The sequence below is a fragment of the Leopardus geoffroyi genome, chromosome B2, assembly GCF_018350155.1.
Source record: "Leopardus geoffroyi isolate Oge1 chromosome B2, O.geoffroyi_Oge1_pat1.0, whole genome shotgun sequence".
Lineage (NCBI taxonomy): Eukaryota > Metazoa > Chordata > Mammalia > Carnivora > Felidae > Leopardus > Leopardus geoffroyi.
The window spans coordinates 125,591,467-125,604,334 of NC_059332.1; positions in this window are offsets into that span (position 1 = coordinate 125,591,467).

The window sequence follows — 12,868 nt, forward strand, 5'->3', positions numbered from 1 at the left end:
ACCCTGTAAGCCTAAATAAATGATAGGTTCTACGCAGCAAAAAATGCCGATTTTTAAGCCTGCAATGTCACAACGAACAAAATAGCACAGTAGACAGATCACGCACACTTTTCAAATGTTGAGCGCTGTCCGTAGATTTGCATCTGAGGAGATTGGTGGTCAGCTAAGGTCATGAGTAAAGGAAGCTCTGAGAAGGTTATTTCGCAAGAGAACTAAAGGCAAATTCCCTCCAGTGGTCACAGAAGAGAAAAGTAATGTGTCCCTTCTATGATCAAATAAATAGAATGTTCTAAGTGTTAGCAATAGTGACATTGCTCTTCACAATAGAGGCTCTACAGAGAGGAATATAACTGGGGTAGAAGAGTATGGGGATGAAGAAGAACTTCTTACTCTATGTACTTCTTTGTGTGTGTGTCTCTCTCTCCCTCTTAATACACACACACGCACACGCACACATTTTTTCTTTACTTAGTTTTAGGAGGCAATGTCACTTGAAAGCTAAGGTTTGGACTTTGGAGTCAAGCTCCACTGTGACCTTGTTCTGGGGCTCTGCTAAAGTTGTTTAACTCCTCTGAACTTCCGCTAGCTCATTGGAGATTATTATTTTCATGCCAGCCTCTGAGAGCTGTGGAGGGAGTAAATGAGATAATGTCTGTAAGGTGCTTAGTGCGGAACATGGCACGTGGTAAATTCTCATCAAACCTAAGCTATTCCTTTTATTCCCACAGGATGATTCCACACTACATTGTGGACTTTTAATGGACGGTAATCGTGTTTAAATTTTTAAAGGGTTCATTTTTGGAGGAAATAGCATGAAGAATAAGCATATACCGATATGTTAGTATCAGAGCACTTATAAATATCTCATGATAAAATAACAAGAAAATGGGGGTTACTATCAGCCTCAAAGTTTAAGTCTATATTTTGTAGTTAACTTAAATGCTTAAAGAGCAGCATCAGCTCTTTTAGCACACTGTCATTATATTAAATATATCGGAAGATACGCTAAGTAGCTTATAATGTTGTGACAAATGTATGACCCATATGCAAAGGGGCAGGGCATGAAAAAGAGAATTTTTTAAGTATTGAAAAGAGCTTTCTGCAGGAATAGCAGTTAGAGGACTGGTTGCAAGATCTGCATATTAAGTAAAAATCTTTTTGTCCCTTGCCCTAAAGCTGTGGAAGAAGAGAGATTGTTTCAAAAGGGATCCAGGAAGCAACTATAGAGAAAGGAGTCATCTATTCCTAAAGGACTTAATCCTCCTTGTCCAGAAACAACGGGGATGGTAGAAACAGCTCTTCCCAGGAAGGTATGAGCAGAGACCCAAGATTCTAGAAGACGACAGGAACACTGAGAGCTGAGACGTTAAGCAAGTCATAGTGACAGCCAGTGAGAAATCAGATGCCCACTGAGACTGATGATATAAGAAGGTAGCAGAAGCGGAGAAGAGCCAGAAAGAGGTTACTCATCTTGTGGTCTCTGGGGTCAACATGTGTTCCCTTGGAAGATTGTTTCTTGGGCCTGGTGAGCAGAGGGAAACCACAGTTTTGAGAAGGTGAACCAAAGGATGGAGAATCACAGATTAATCCAGGAGTCCTACCTTTGGGACTCAGTGCCCTCTGTGGAGGGTTTAGTATTATGCATGAATGGACATGAACACCAGCAGTGATAGGAGGTACAAGACGGTGTCCTGAGGAAACGCAACAAACCTAAGGGGATTTGGAGAGACTCTTGCAAAGTCATGACTACCACAAAATTCAGAGTACTCTGACCAGATCAGGCCAACAATCCAGGAGAGGGGAAGGCTAAGGACCAACACTGGGATTGAGGCTGTGTCCCCACAGACCTGTGGCTGGAAATGTGTACCAGTCCTTTAATGAGAAAGCATATGGTGACTGCATGTAAATCACTTCTGTGTATTACTCTTTATTGGTATCAGGACACAAATATATGTCCAAGTTAAAAACTTAGCAAATCCATAATGTAGACCAGATTCCTATCAATTAATTTCTTTTTGTTCTCAGTTCCCTAAATAAAGAATCCTATTAAAATGTTTCAATAACATCTGATATTTCAGTAATATCAGTTTCATTCAGAGGAAACTGAGTGAAAGTAAACAGCTAACGCTCAACGAATCCAGAAGACTGTCTATTTGGAAAAGTAACATGGTGCCATTGTAATCATAACAGAGCACATATGTTGGAATCTGCCAGATCCGGGTCTGAGACCCATCACTAACACTTGGTGAAGAGGTGGGCACACTTTTAACAGGCATTAATTCCTCAAATTGAAAGTAAGGATAGTGATGGCAAACTTGTAGGGTTGATTGTTGTTTAAGATTGAATGACCTTATACATGTAAAGCATTTGGAATATGGTAGGTGCCCAGTAAATGTTAACCCTTTTCTTATGATTTTTGAACTTGCCAAGAAATTCAGGCTCCGAGACAGGTCTGACAGGCACCCTGACAGGTATGACCCCTGGGCCAAGTATTTCCAAGTCATGCAGGCTTTCAAAGGGGCTGCTAAGGTCTCCAGAATCAGACTGCCTGGGCTCAGAACCACTCAGCGGAGGTCTGGCCTTGGAGAAGTTACTTATTCTCTCTCTCTGTGAGTTGGATTTCTTACGTATCAGTGAAGGTGGTAATAGCTCACAAGGTTGTTTTAAGTGCTAAGTGAAATAATTCACACAAGGCACCTTGAATGATCTGAAAAATGCAGAACCGAGATGAGGTTGATAGAGAAAAAGTTCTCAGAAGGTCAAGACCTGATATAGCAGTCTCCTAAGTTGCCTAGTTAGGCTTTGATCAAAGGTAGCACTGGGGGTAGCATGTTGATTGCAAGGCCCCTACTAGCTGGCAGTCCCTGTGGATGATTCTAAGTAGGCCATAGTAGCCTTCCAGGCAGACGTTGTGGCATAGGTCAGAACCTGGGAACGGCCTCCCCTACTCAAATATAATGCCATTCAATCTGGTAGAGACAATCTGTGGCATTCCGATCCCCCATGGCCAACTTTGGATAGGTAGCTTTTACTTAAAATTCTACTCTATGTTTATTTTCTTACTCGCTGATTTTTTCTTCTCTTCACTTAAAATGTAAGCCTTCTGAGAAGAGAGACATTGAATTATGTACCTTCATGTCCCCAGAGCCTAGAACAGAGCCTAGCACAAAGTAGAGGGGTACGGGCGCCATAATACTTACTGAATGAATTTACATGCCTTCCTCTGCCGATCACACTAGATTATTTCCGAAACTTGTATCCAAGGTGTTGTAGTTCATCAAGTCTCTTTTGGTGAAAGTGACGGGAACCCAAAATGAAATAGCGCCAATAAAAATGGAAATTTATTAGCTCCTATAACCAAGAGGTCTGAGGGTTGAATCCATGGGCCTCGAACAAGGTAATCAGGGTCCTGTAGTGCTGCTTTCCTCTCTGTTTGGTATCGTAGGTTTGAGGTAAAGATTTGTATGCAGGAAGTTCACTGGGGAGTGTTCTTGGTATCAGCATGTGTGAAGAGAATGAAGAAAGTAGGATTGAGCAGAGGGAGGTAGCTGATTCTTTAGGGATACTTTGCTTGGAGGGAAAGGGTCTGGGCCTTTATAAACCCACACCCCTACATTATTCAGTCATTGGGCCAGGTGGCTATTTGGCTGAGGGTATGTCATGGAGAACAGCTCAGCTGAGAGGCATCCCTTGCCAATATTCCAAGCAAGTGGGGAAATAAATGCTCCAGCTCTGAAGCAATGGTCTGGGCAGACCATGCATCCAGTTGGTTGACTTTATTCTCAGGCACTGTCTTTCCATGTGCCACCAATGATGGCCACCAGCAGCTAGGCTTACATGATCCTTAGCAACTGCAATCTTTCCTGATCGTTACAATGAAAGTCCCAGTGAGAACTTTTTAATTGCCTTGATTTGAATTATGTGTCCATCCCTAAACAAATCATGTGCTTTTCTGATTGTTGATGTCTGTATTATATGTCCCTCCCCCCCCCCCCCCCCCCCCACCCAGGGCAATTAATGGTGATTACTGTGAAGATTTCAGTTTGGGAAGGAAGTGCAATGGACACGGACCAGGTAAGTCTAACAGTTGCCTATGTAACCTTATTGTGGGTTGAATTGTGTCCTCCCCAAATTCGTATGAAGTCCTAACCCCCAGCCTCTCACAGCGTGACCTTATTTTGAGATAGGGTTTTTATAGAGACAATCAAGTTCAAATGAAGTCATTGGGATAGGACCCAATCCAACATGACTTGCATCGTTATAAGGTGAAATGTGGACACAGATCAACATACAGGGAGAATGCCACGTGAACCGGAAGATGGATGGCCATCTACAGGTCGAGGAGAGAGGCCTGGAACAGCTCTCTCCCTTAACCTTGCCAACATCTGACTTCAGACTTCTAGCCTCCAAAATCATGAGGCAATAAATTTCTGCTGTTCAAGCCATCCAATTTGTGGTACTTTTTAATGGCAACTCTAGCAAACTAATACAAACCTGGGACATTAAAGTTTTTAGGCCACAAGATTTCCTGAAGTCATAACCCAGATAATAAAATAGGTTATTTGTTCTGTAATTTTGGCTGCCCAAGATTGAGTGGATTGAAATATTGAATTGCTCAGTGAGAGCGGCCCATTTTGCTTGGTGTAAGTGTGATCTATTTTAGCCGTTGTCCCTAGCCCTTCTCAACTAAGATTACATGAGAGGATTAAGTTAAAAAAATTTTTTTTAATGTTTTATTTATTTTTGAGAGAGAGAAAGACAGAGTGTGAGCAGGGGAGGGGTAGAGAGAGAGGGAGACACAGAATCTGAAGCAGGCTCCAGGATCCGAGCTGTGAGCCCATGTGGGGCTTGAACCCATAATCAGTGAGATCATGACCTGAGCCAAAGTTGGATGCTTAACTTATGGAGCCACAGGTGCCCTGAGAGGATTAAACTTTAAAGCATTCAGTGTATATAATGAATTAACTTCTCTGTGTCTGTAATGGTGCTAATAATGGATCATCTCAGGGATAATTAAGAAAATAGTCACTCCAGGGGATCCTTGGTGGCTCAGTTGGTTAAGTGTCCAACTTCAGCTTAGGTCATGGTCTTCAGGTCCGTGAGTTTGAGCCCCACACAGGGCTTTGTGCTGACAGCTCAGAGCCTGGAGCCTCCTTCAGATTCTGTGTCTCCCTCTCTCTGAAAAATAAATAAGCATTAAAAAATTAAAAAAAAAAAAGTCACTCCAATCATTTTATGTAGGGTTTCATTTTCTCACAGAACCCCTACTGAAAAAAAGGTCACTGCATTATATTGGTCTAAGTATTCTCCCTTGTGCTACCAAACTCGTCTCAATCAGACATCTGTACTTTGTCATCAGCTCTCATTTATGCACCTGGCAGTTGCCTTGGCCTGACAAGTCAATGTCATTGAGAAAAAGCAATGGGAAGATGCCACCACTGCCTCTTTCTTCTTATGGCACTATGGCCCTCATGTCATGGTGGGAACATCCCTTCTGATGGCATAGAGCTGCATGTAGTCAGAGAAAGCCAGGATCCAGCGGGGGCAAAAGTGAGCAAAATATGGAAAGCCTTCACATCCTCCTACTTCTTGAATTTTGGTAAAGTTAAACCAAGAGTAGGAAATGTGCAAGCTAAAACTATGACAGTCCTAGATAGAGGATGTATTATAGGATTCAGTACTGGCTTAAGAATCTCAGTCAGTGACTTCGGTTCAGGTCATGATCTCAGGGTTTGTGGGTTAGAGTGCCACATAGGGCTCTGTGCTGACAGCTCAGAGTTTGGAGCCTGCTTCGGATTCTGTCTCCTTCTCTCACTGCCCCTCCCCAGTTTATGCTCTGTCTCTTTCTGCCTCTCAAAAATAAGTAAATGGTAAAACAAAACAAAAACAAAAAAACAAAAAAACAAAAAACACCTAATTTTAATGTCTACATAAAACCAAAGATATTCTCAGCTGTCTATTTTGTACATGGATGTGTCATTTTTTAAGGGCTAACTTCTCACCTATGTCTTCATTTAGATAAAAACCCCAACAGGCGTGTCTGGGTGTCTCAGTCGGTTGAGTGTCCAACTTCAGTTCAGGTCATGATCTCACGGTTTGTGAGTTCGAGCCCCACATCAGGCTCTGTGCTGACAGCTCAGAGTCTGGAGCCTGCTTCGGATTCTGTGTCTCCCTCAGTCTCTGCCCCTCCCCTGCTCGTGCTCTGTCTCTCTTGTCTCTCTCTCTCTCAAGCATAAATCAGCATCAAAAAAATTAAAGAAAAAAAACAACCCCAAGAATTGATGATATTTTTTATTGTCCCGAGGGACTCTCTGACTAGAATTTTGAGGTGTTTTTTGGGCATTATAAAATACATTTTTTTTGCTTCTTTGAGCTTATGCAATTTCATATTTAGTTTTTCTTAAGCCTACGAATTTTTTTCATTAGTAACCATACTTTATAAACATCATTTTTAATGGTTTAATAGCATACTTTCTGTGAGTATATCAATATTTATTATAATTTCTCCATAACTGTACACTGAAGTTATTTTCAATTTTTTATGCTTATAAATAAATGACAACTATAATAACTTTTTTCTGCATATGTCTGTTTATATTTCAAATTATTTCTTAGGATAGATTCTTATTAACAAAATAACTGGATAATAAAATATGGACATTTTTGTCCTCATTATCTTTTAAAAGTTGCAAATGTAATAATTCTTACTATAAAATAGACATGAAACACAGGATGTTTAGTTTATACTTTTCTATTAAGAAGTAATTAATATATATAACCTCCCTCCCAAACAAATAAAACCATCTCTTACTGTAATTGTCTGGACCTTTATTTCCTGATAATCATTATCATGCTTCTATTTTCTTTTTCTTTTTTTAATTTTTGTAAATGTTTATTTATTTTTGAGGGGGGGCGAGAGAGAGGGAGACACAGAATCCAAGGCAGGCTCCAGGCTCTGAGCTGTCAGCACAGAGCCTGACATGGGACTTGAACTCAGGAACCATGAGATCATGACCTGAGCCGAAGTCGGACGCTTAACCCACTGAGCCACCCAGGCGCCCAATGCTTTTATTTTCATAGGAGTTTTTCTAAGTAATTGCACTGACCCTTGAAATCACATTTTCACAGCAATCATTTCAACCTAACTCTAAGTTTTACAAATGTCTTTACACCCACTGTTTTACTCCTTGTTTTTCTGGGAATGTCTCTTCTTTACTCACTCAATTCATAAGGTCACAATGGGAGCAGCCATGTCCTGCACATGATGTTGTCACTCAAGCTACAGTTAATTGTGTCAGGGATGAAGCTCTGACCTAAATTAGGAGATGAGCTCCATTCCCTGAGAAAGAGTCAAATGAGGAGATTCAAGCTTCGTTGTCTGTTTGGCTTCTCTCTTGAGGGAAGGAGTCATCAGTTCGCTTTACACCGTGTAGAATGGATTCAGACAAATAAAATTTTTAATGCTTTCTTGTATTCACAAGGAAGAATGAGAAATTCCTAAATGCCAAAGGCTAAAAGCTGTGAAAGCACAAGCTAAAACTCTCACAGCCTAGACGGAGGTATTATCAGATTCCGTATCAGCTTAAGAGCTTAAATTTTAAGGGGTGCCCGGTGGCTCAGTCGGTTAAGTGTCTGACTCTTGATTTCAGCTCAGGTCATGATCTTACTGTATGTTGGATCGAGCCCTGCATTAGGCTCTGTGCTGACAGAACGGAGACTGTTTGGGATTCTTTCTCTCTCCCTCTCTCTCCCCCTCCCCAGTTTGTGTGAGTGAATGCTCTCTCTCTCTCAAAATAATACATATATACATATATACACACACACACACACACATATATGTGTGTGTGTGTGTATATATACATATATATATACACATATATATATGTGTATGTACATATATATATATATATAGGCACTTGGGTGGCTCAGTTGGTTAAGCATCTGACTTTGGCTCAGGTCATGATCTCCTGGTTCATGAGTTTGAGCCCCACATGGGACTCTGTGCTGACAGCTCGGAGCCCGGAGCCTGCTTCAGATTCTGTCTCTGTCTCTCTCTGCCCCTACCCCTCCCATGCTCTCTCTCTCTCTCTCAAAAATAAATAAAACAGGGGCGCCTGGGTGGCTCAGTCGGTTGAGCAACCGACTTCAGCTCAGGTCATGATCTCACAGCTCATGGGTTTGAGCCCCGCATTGGGCTCTGTGCTGACAGCTCGGAGCCTAGATCCTGCTTCAGATCTGTGTCTCCCTTTCTCTCTGCCCCTAACCCACTCACATTCTGTCTCTGTCTCTCTTAAAAGTAAATAAACATAAATAAATAAATAAATAAATAAATAAAGCACTTAATATATTATATATATAATATATATATATATTACATGCCATCAGGGAAATGCAAATCAGAACTACAATGAGATATCAACTCACATCTGTCACAATGGCTAAAATCAACAACACAAGAAACAAGTATTGGCAGGGTGTGGAGAAAAGGAACCCTCTTATACTATTGGTGGGAATACAGACTGGTGCAGCCATTTTGGAAAACAGTATGGAAGTTCCTCAAAAATTAAAAATAGAACTACCATAAATCCAGCAATCACACTACTGGGCATTTACCCAAAGAATACAAAAACATTAATTCAAAAGGATACATGCACCCTTATGTTTATAGCAACATTATTTACACTAGCCAAGATATGGAAGGAGGCCAAGTGCCCATCAATTGATGAATGAATAAAGATGTGGTATATATATACAATGGGATATTACTTAGCCATAAAATTAAACAAAATCTTGTCATTTGCAATGACGTGGATGGAGCTAGAGTATAATGCTAAGTGAAATGAGCCGGGGAAAGACAAATGCCGTATGATTTCTCTCAATGTGGGATTTAAGAAATCCCACAAAGGGAAAAAGAGAGAGAGACAAACCAAGAAACAGACTCCTTTTTTTAAAAAAATTTTTAATGTTTTTTTATTTATTTTTGAGAGTGAAAACAAGACAGAGTGTGAGAAGGGGAGGGGCAGAGAGAGAGGGAAACACAGAATCCGAAGCAGGCTCCAGGCTCTGAGCTGTCAGCACAGAGCCTGACGTGGGGCTCGAAATCACGACTGTGAGTTCATGACCTGAGCTGAAGACGGACGACCAACCGACTGAGCCACCCAGGCTCCCCAACAAACTCTTAACTATAGAGGACAAACTTACGGAGAGGAAGGGGAGGTAGGGGGGTGATGGGTAAAATAAGTGATGGGGATTAAGGAGTGCACTTGTGATGAGCAATGTATGATGTATGGAATTGTTGAATCACTGTATTGTACAATTGAAACTAATAAAACATTGTATGTTAACTAACTGGAATTAAAATAAAAACTTAAAAATATATATTATGCATACATACATATGTTTCATATATGACATATAGCATATAATGACATACATACATATATGTATACATGACAAGACTGCTTTTCATGAAGGTTCTGCAAATGTACATTCTCATTAGCTACCAATGTAATATTTTAGTATAGCATCTCTACAGTGGATTTTATTAAAAAAACACATAAAACTCTATGCCATTTCAAAGATATGGTATATATGCTTAAAATAAGCCATCATTTTTAGTGAGGTGAAACTTTTAATCTAACTTTATGCTACGAAAAAATTGTAAATGTATACAAAAGTGAAGAGAATTGTATAAAGAATCTTCGTGCTCGGCTCTCTGCTTCAACAATTGTCGATTTTTTCAGTGATGAAGGAGAAATGTTTTGTTAAATATATGTTAGCTATTGTATTTCTTTCTTTGTGAATTGTCTGTTTAATGCTTCTAACTATTTGTCTTTTGGGATTTTGATGTTTTCCTTTTGAAAAATTATGAAGATTTTAGAAATTAAGTCTATTTCTTTTTTGTCATTATCATTGCAAAATAGTGCTATCACATATTTTCCTTTTAATTCTCTATTTTGTCATACTGAAGTTTAAATTTTAGTTTGGTAAATGGAATGAGGTATGGACTTGCTATGAGTCAAAAATTTTTAAGTTTATTTATTTATTTTCAGAGAGAGAGAGAGAGAGCGCGCGCGCGCACACACACACACACACGCGCGCGTGCACCTGGGCAGGAGTGGGGGAGGGGCATCTAGAGAGAGAGCGACAGAATCCCAAGCAGGCTCCGTGCCATCAGCGCAGAGCCCTCGGTGGGGCTCGAACCCATGAACCCTGATATCATGACCTGAGCTGAGATCAAGAGTCACCGACTCCACCCAGTTTCCCTGAGTTAAAAATTTTTTAATATATGTTCCAGCGTATTTTTAGATGTTAAAAATGTTAACAGCCTTTATTTTAGAATAATGTTGCAGGAAGGCAAATATATATTAATTTCTTTTTAGATTTTAAGATTTCCTAGCATTTTTTTGGTAAAAGAAGTTTACTGCAGCATTACCTTTATGAAATAGGCTACATATTTTAAAGCAACTTTACATTTACAGAGAAGTCGCAAAGATAGAGAGTTCTCATAAACCTCGTATCGTTTCCCCTGTTATTACCACCATATATTAACATAGTACATTCATCAAAACTAATGAACCCATCCTGATACAGTGTTATTAATGAAAGTCCATACTTTCTTCAGATTTCCTTAGTTTTTACTTAATGTTCTTTTTCTGTTCCAGGATTCCAACCACAATACCATATTACATTTAGTCATTATGTCTCCTTATGTTCTGCTTGGCTGTTACAGTCTCTTAGAATTTCCTTGTGTTTGAGAATATTGACAGACTTGGGAACTGGTCAGGTGTTTTGTAGACTGTCCCTCTGTTGGGATTTGTCTGGTGCTATTCTCATGATTGGACTGGGTTATGGGTTTTGGGGAGGAAAGCTACAAAGATACGGTGCCACTGTCATTACATCATATCAGTAACACATATTAACATGACTTATGCTTGTTGATGCTGACCTTGACTACCTGGCTGAGGTAGTGTTTGTCAGGTTCTTCTACTGTAAGGTTACTTTTGTTCCCCTTTCCATACTGTATTCTTTGGACGGGAGTCACTATGCAAACAAAGTCACAGGTAAGGAGTGGGGACTTTTATGCCCCTACCTTGAGGGTAGAATTGCTACATAACTTACTTGGAATTCTTCTACATGGAATATTTATCTTCCTCCCTCCCATTTATTTATTAATTGAATCATTTATATATATTAATACGGATTCATGAATATTTATTCATACTTTGATTTATAATCTAATGCTACTTTGGTGTTTTGCACAAATTATTCCATCTTTGACCATTGGGAGCTCTTTTTTCTTGACTCCTGTGTTTCTTGACATACCTTCATCACTCTGTCTGTGTGTGTATGTGCGTGCGTGTGTGGTTGTGTGTGAACACTTCTTTACTTTATGGCTTTACGGAATGTTCCAGGCCCATCTTTTGTTTATTTTATTTATTAATTTTAATTTTCTTTTTCAAGAGAGCATACAGATACACATGCGAATGAGCAGAGGAGGGGCAGAGAGAGTGGGCGGGGACAGAGGATCTGAAGGAGGCTCCATGCTGACAGCCGAGAGCCCCATGTGGGGCTCGAACTCACAAACCGTGAGATCACGACCTGAGTTGAAGTCAGATACTTCACCAACAGCCACCAAGGTTCCCTTGACCCATCTTTTATATTTCCTGCTCCAGTCTTAGAATCAGTCACTTCACCAAGGAGTCCATTTCCATTTTGTTGGAGAATACTATTATAAACGAAGATCTGGGTGGTAGGTATACTTTTTGTTACTAGGATGCTGTTGCTTTGGGACCCCTCAGCTGACAGTGTGAGAACACACATATACATGTGTGTGCTAACCTGTGTACATACACATATCTGTACATATTTCTAACCATCTGTATCTATATAAAGCCAAACATAAAAAGAATGCATGTTGATGTCTCCAACGTTAATCCATTACTGCATGGATTGTTCTAGCACCTCTCCTTGCTTATCTCTCACTCCCACAGTCAGAAATCAGGCTCCCGCCACTCACCATCCATTTATTTAATTGTTCAAATCCAGTACACATGTGTAACAGTAGCAGAATTGCGAAATCAAACGGTGGGAAATAACTTTATCAACTAAAGTATGGTGCTATGTACATTTTCTTTTGCCTTTAATTTTCAGAGTCTATTCATTTCCAAAGTCTGAGGTCAGTACTTCCCCACCACCTCCTACCCCCAACCTCCTTCAGTGAGGTTGTTTCATATATCTGTAATATAGTTAGATTGTTTTGTCATACTGTTTTGTCATGACTGTTTGTCATACTGTTTTTTCATCCTGGACCCCCCACCCTCCACCCCAAGATAGTTTTGTTTTAATTTGTGTACACTGTTGTGTTTTCAGCCTTCCTTAAAAAAAAAAAAAAAAGTTCTTTTCTGGGCGGCCGGGTGGCTCAGTCGGTTGAGCATCTGACTTCGGCTCAGGTCATGATCTCGCAGACCATGAGTTCGAGCCCTACCTGCGGCTCTGTGCTGACAGCTCAGAGTCTGGAACCTGATTCGGATTCTGTGTCTCCCTCTCTCTCTGCCCCTCCCCTGCTTGCATTCTGTCTCTCTCTCTCTCTCTCTCAAAAATAAATAAACATTAAAAAAATTCTTTTGTTCACATCTAATTGGTAAGCCTTTCTTTATCACGTATTAAATTCTTTTTTTTTTAATTTAAAAAAAAATTTTTTTTTCAACGTTTATTTATTTTTGGGACAGAGAGAGACAGAGCATGAACGGGGGAGGGGCAGAGAGAGAGGGAGACACAGAATCGGAAACAGGCTCCAGGCTCTGAGCCATCAGCCCAGAGCCCGACGCGGGGCTCGAACTCACGGACCGAGAGATCCTGACCTGGC